The sequence below is a fragment of the Miniopterus schreibersii genome, assembly GCF_964146895.1.
Source record: "Miniopterus schreibersii genome assembly, chromosome: 17".
NCBI classification, from domain to species: Eukaryota; Metazoa; Chordata; class Mammalia; order Chiroptera; family Miniopteridae; genus Miniopterus; species Miniopterus schreibersii.
In genome coordinates this window covers 17697536-17703495 of record NC_138117.1, presented here as the reverse complement: position 1 = coordinate 17703495, position 5960 = coordinate 17697536, and the positions used below count along the sequence as shown (strand labels likewise).

At 39.0% G+C, this 5960-nt stretch overlaps 1 pseudogene across 1 annotated transcript; it reads right to left on the bottom strand.

Annotated features, from left to right (window-relative positions):
- Nucleotides 1–3590: 3590 nt before the first annotated feature.
- Nucleotides 3591–3975, bottom strand: LOC308547106 (large ribosomal subunit protein eL27 pseudogene; annotated as a pseudogene). The gene has a single exon. The product of its transcript is annotated as a large ribosomal subunit protein eL27 pseudogene (transcript).
- Nucleotides 3976–5960: the final 1985 nt, after the last annotated feature.

The following is a 5960-nucleotide window of genomic DNA, read 5'->3' as shown; positions in this document are numbered from 1 at the left end:
AAACTCTTACACACATGTGCACAGGGCCATGTATGTGTTCATTACAGCCTTGTTTACAATAATCAAAAATTGGAAACAAGACAAATACCATCAGCTCTGGAACAGATGAACAAATTGTGGCCTGTAGTACTATAGAATGTTATATAGCAATGAAAATGCATAGCTATTCTTAATATGGATGAATCCTAACATAGAGTGAGCAAAGGAAGCAAAGACATAAGTGAATACATACATAATAATTCCATTTACTTACATTTCGTAAAGGCCAAACTAAACTGTAGTATTTAGGGCTATAATCAGAGGTAGTAAAAATGATAAAGAAAAACAAGGGTTCAGCTGGTGTGGCTCAGTTGTTGAGCACTGACCCATGAACCTGGAGGTCACGGTTCGATTCCCTGTCAGAGCACATGCCCGGGTTGTGGGCTCGATCCCCAGTAGGGGGCGTTCAGGAGGCAGCCAATGGATGATTTTCTCTCATCACTGATGTTTCTATCTCTCTCTCCCTCTCCCTTCCTCTCTCTGAAATCAATAAAAACATTTAAAAAAAGAAAAACAAGGACCGTATATGTCAGTCTTTACCTCTCCATGTTAGGATACTGAGAACCTGACAATGTTCTATATCTCAGCCTGGGTGGTATTTTTATGAGTATTGTATAATTATTTGTCAAACTACATGTAGATTTTTTATGTACTTTTAATATTCTTTTTTTTTATAATTGAAATGTTTTAAAAAATACAACACTAGGTTTTTTAAAATTAGGGGATTAAAAATGCAAAAGCAATCACCCTAAAGGTAAAAAATAAAAAAAGATGTCACTGGAATCTGTCCAGATCCAGACATATGTGTGCAGTCTGTTCCTGAAGAAACAGGAGAGCCAGGCAGGTAGGCCCCATCATCTCTTCATTTAAAGTTGCTCATCTTATTGTTCAAGGTCAAAGTTTCTACATTCAAAAACATCCTGTTGACCTGCCACAGGAAATGCAAAACGCTGTCAGAAAGTTTCCCTCATTTCTTTTGTGTGTGCTTTTCTTATAACTGCACAGCAGAGACATCTGAGGGGAGAGGAAGTGCAGCAGAGAGCCAGTGAAGGGAGGAAAACATCTCCATCTACCATGTTTTTAGAAAGGGGAAAAACTGCTCAATCTGAGCAGTAATAGAAAATTCCACTTGCTTGGTAGTGTGGGCTCTGTATTCATTATTTTGTATTGTCAGGATATTGTGAAGAGAACCCCTGGCTCATTGGATTCACGGAGGAATGCAGGCTTTGCCAAGGGGAGTTACAGGAAGCACAGTTCACATTTCATGCAGGTCACCATAAGCTGGTCCAGTCTGCCACCTTTCTGTGTTGGGTGGTTGCCTCACTGGGTAACCTCTGCTCAGGCTGAAAGTACCTGCTCAGGAATAGGCTGAGCCACTGAGAGCTGCTGGAAGCCCCAAATCCAGCAATCAAGCTCTGATGAGGGCTGGGCTATAGCTTGCTCTATCCCATGCTAAGGCTCTCCATCCCAGGCCCCCAGCTTACTCTTTTCACCCCCTGCTCTCCCTGCTAGGGGATATTCCCTTTAGAGGATACTCCTTTTTGCATGGTCTGAGAGGGCAGCCCTGTCTCCCTTGCCCTTACTCCAATATTTTTCCCCTTCATTAGAGGCATTGACTTTTCTTGTCTGATCAGGGCCAACATCATTTATGCAGGAAGCTTCCCTCACACCCACCAATCCATGCAGACATTACAGGTCCTTGTTTACTCTCCATTCAGCACATTATTTTATTTGCCTGGTAAACTGCATATTAATTGCATTTATTGCCACTAGACAGAAAGTTCTGTAAGGATATTTACCAAAACTATCTTTTTCACCATTGATGGTTCCATTTAGATAAAATTCTAGAAGATGCAAACTAATCTATGGTGACAGAAAAGAAATCAATGATTGGCAAATATCAAGGAGAGGGACAAGAAGGGACCAAAAAGGGGTGGGAGACAGGAATTACAAGACTTCAAGGAATCTGTGATGGATATTTTCATTTTATTGCTTGGTGGTGATGATTTCATGAATGTACACATATGTCAAAATTTATCAAGTTGTATACTTTAAATATGTACAGTTTACTGTAAGTCAATTGATTATATCCTAATAAAGTTATTAAAAACATCTATTTGGAAGAAAACTGAAAATGATCACAAAAAAGTAATTACACTGCCTTGGCTGGTATGGCTCAGTTGGTTGGGCACCGTCCTGTGCACCAAGGGGTTGCCAGTTCAATTCCTGGTCAGGACACATGCTTGGGTTGCAGATTCAATCCCAGTAGAGGGTGTGCAGGAGGTAGCTGATCAAAGTTTCTCTCTCTTTATCTCCCTTCCTCTCTAAAAATCAATTAAAAAAAATTTTAAAGTAATTATACTAGCGCTGGCTGGGTAGCTCAGTTTGTTAGAGTATCATCTGGATACACCAAGGTTTTGGGTTCAGTCCCTGGTCAGGGCACATACAAGAATCAACCAATGAATGTGTAAATAAGTAGAACAACAAATCGATTTGTCCCCCCCTCTCTCTCCCTCTCCTTTCCTCTGTTATTAAAATCAATCAATCAATAAAATTTTTTTAAATTTGAAGTAATTATACTAATTCACCATAGTGATTAATGAAAGAAGAGGGTTAAATTTAATAACGAAACCCAAATTATACATTTGTCCATCATTGATTAAGTAAAGTTGGAAACTAGCCTATGGATCACTGATCAAGTCCAAGGCACCGCGAATCATTGGACTCAATGCATCATCATATGGCTATGGGTTCTCTCTTCTCCAAGTCTCAGGTGTTAAAGTCAAGGAAGAAGTTGGGGAAAACTGGCACTTGGCTGAAATTCTGCCAGAATTTCTGAAGTTACTTCAAGCATTTGACATCATGTTAAATGATAGAAAAATTCCAACTCATGCAAGTCTCTCCTCTGAGAATGGTCATTTTAAGTTAACTTTGCCATCTGATAATTACAAACTTTGGCTTTAAACTCTCCACGTGAACACTTTGGCCCATTGCTAAATAGGGAAAACAAGAATTGCAATTTGGCAGAAATACAGATTAGATGTAGATTACAGACAGAACAATCTGTCACTTTCAGGGAACATAGACCAGCACAAAGCACATTAAGTAGCAGTTTTCGTTGCACGGCCTAGATGGCAGGAAGAGATCAAAGAAACATGCTCTTTGCTATGTGAGGGAAATCAGTCGTAAATAAAATTAACATGCTGTGTTTATCCTTATTTTGAATACAGCTTTGTTTGTACTGAAAAATAAGCAGAAAATAATCAAGCAGTGGGTGTCATTGCTCCATTTCATTGGCAGGGAAAAGCTTTGCTTGGATATCAAGAGTTCAACAGGTTACGTCATTCTCCATTCAGCTGTCAATCTGCTATAGTCTCTTCAAGTTGTCACTCAAATGCTTTCATTTGTATTGCCTTTATTTATTTATTTACTTATTTTTCATGCCCCAATAAACTTTATCTATCTATTTATTTATTTATTTATTTATTTATTTATTTATTTATTTATTTATTTTTAATGGCTGAAACAATAAAGATCTAAAACCCCAGCTTCTAAAAGAACCATTTGTTCTTGCCAGTCTCGTACCTCTCTTCAAACTTGACCTTGGCCTCCCGTCTGGCCTTGGTTTCAGAGGAGGGTCTCTGAAGACGTCCTTGTTGCCAACAGTTTTGTCCAAGGGGATATCCACAGAGTACCTTGTGGGCATGAGGTGACTGTAGTTATAAACTTTCACAAAAGACTTGACCTTTGACCTCTTGGCAATTTTCTTCTTGCCCACGGCAGCTGTCACTTTGCTGGGATAGCGGTCAATTCCAGCCACCAGAGCATGTCTGTAGGAGGGCCTGAGGTGCCATCAACAATGTTCTTCATGACGACTGCCTTGCGTCTGGAGTAGCGTCCGGCCGGGACCAGCACCACCTTCCCAGGTTTCATAAACTTGCCCGTTTCGAAGGTAGCCACTCAGGCTAGAGCCAACAAACTTTATTTTTATTTATTTAATTTTTAAATCTATCTTTATTGATTTCGGAGAGAGGAAAGGAGAGGGAGAGAGAGAGATAGAAACATCAGTGATGAAAGAGTCATGGATCGACTGCCTCCTGTGTGCCCCCGACCGGGAATTGAACCCGCAACCCAGGCGTGTGCCCTGACCGGGAATCGAACTCTGATGGCCTGGATCCTAGGTCGACGCTCAACCTCTGAGTCACACCTGGCCAGGCATAAACTTTATTTTTGAACAAGGTCACAAAAGGATGAATTTTGATCTTTAGTCACAGTATAATTTTGCTCTCAAAGAGAAATCCAATATTTAAAAAGTCATGCAACCCTTTCTTCTTTTAGAACTGTTTTGCGTTCACTTGTGTCTTGGCACCCAGCTTATGTGTGCTCTGAAACTTTAGAAAGAACAGTTTTTGAAAGTCACACTGGTAGTTGGGAAACTTGGAAAGTGGAAGTAGCATCCAGTCCTGACAACTGAATTTACTGTATATCATGAAGAAGATGATATTAGTTAGACTCCACTTACTGAGCATTTACTTTTGGCCCAGCACAGTCACAGGGCACACTCTTAATTAGGAAAGTATCCTGAATGTAGGGTGATCATCAAAACTGGGGGCTTATATAAGACATCGATTTTGGCTATTTTGAAACATCTTACTCATGATTTTGTTGCGTGTGTTTTGTTTTTTCACAGACTAAAACATAGAAAGCCCCACCATTGGACAGCACTTGGCTGAAATTAAATAGCACTAAGATGCAGGCATTTTAGGGTCGTACTATTACTGGGATTTTTTCCTTGTTAACCTTATCACCATCTTCAGGTGTTAATGCTTCCAGCGTGCAGAAGGAAAAATTTTAATCATTAAAAGCATTGTTTTGTCATTTTAGGAGTTCATCAGCATTTATTAATATTCTAAAGGGGTTGGCTTGCTTTGGCTCCTTCTCAGATCCTTTTTTTTACTGTATAACCTCTGTTAATTCACAAAGAGCAAAGAATGTATAAAGGAAACTTGCTTGTAGGGCTTTTACTTTGAAGGGACAGGCTCAGATCAATTCAACTGTTTGCAAAGAAAAACTTCAAAGCCTTTAAGAAAGTGCCTCCCTTTAATACAGTTTGTTAGACTTGTTCCCCTATTTAAAGGTACAAAGATGAAAGAAAGTTAATCCTCCATAAATTCTCCCTCCTGTTATGCAGAGGTTCAATACAATACCTTTTTCCTTAGTAATTCTAACAGAAAAAGATAGGCAAGAGCCAATAATTAGCAGAGCTGCAGACTACCATTGTTTTAAGTCTCCAGAGGTACCTTAACCTCAGGATACATATCAAGTCCAAATATATGCTCCTCTCAGTCCCATGCTGTCTCATTCTTGGGTTATTCTGACTTTCCATGAAAGCACCTCAGAAGGTGCTCTGAAAATAAAATTAAAATAAATACAATCTTTCACCTCTGGGAAATTGTTTCAAACCAAAGACTAAATTTTTCTTCTTTGTTTTCTTAAAATTGCTACCATTTAGGTAAACTACACCTCATCGATACTTAAGATTATAAATTTCTCCTGCAAAAACAAAGAGAATCCCTCTGTATCTTGATAATTTCTAGCTTAGGGTAAGCTTATAAAATCCTGAATATGTTGGTCTTTGCTTATTTTATATTACTAGATGAAAAATCCTCAGATTGATTGAGGAACTCTTCAATATTACAGAAGGTCTACAAAAGCCTAAGGCCTGTCTGTTCTATGGCATCGTAGGCCTGAATATTATTTTCTCAAAGCTCCCTTCCTTGACATAAAGATATAACTATTCACCCATATTCCCAGTAATTGGCCTAATGCAGAATCAGAAGTTTTAAGAGCTAATTTACATTCCCAATGTTGGATACAATGGCAATAAAACACAAAATTCCTTCCAAAAACATGCAAATGAT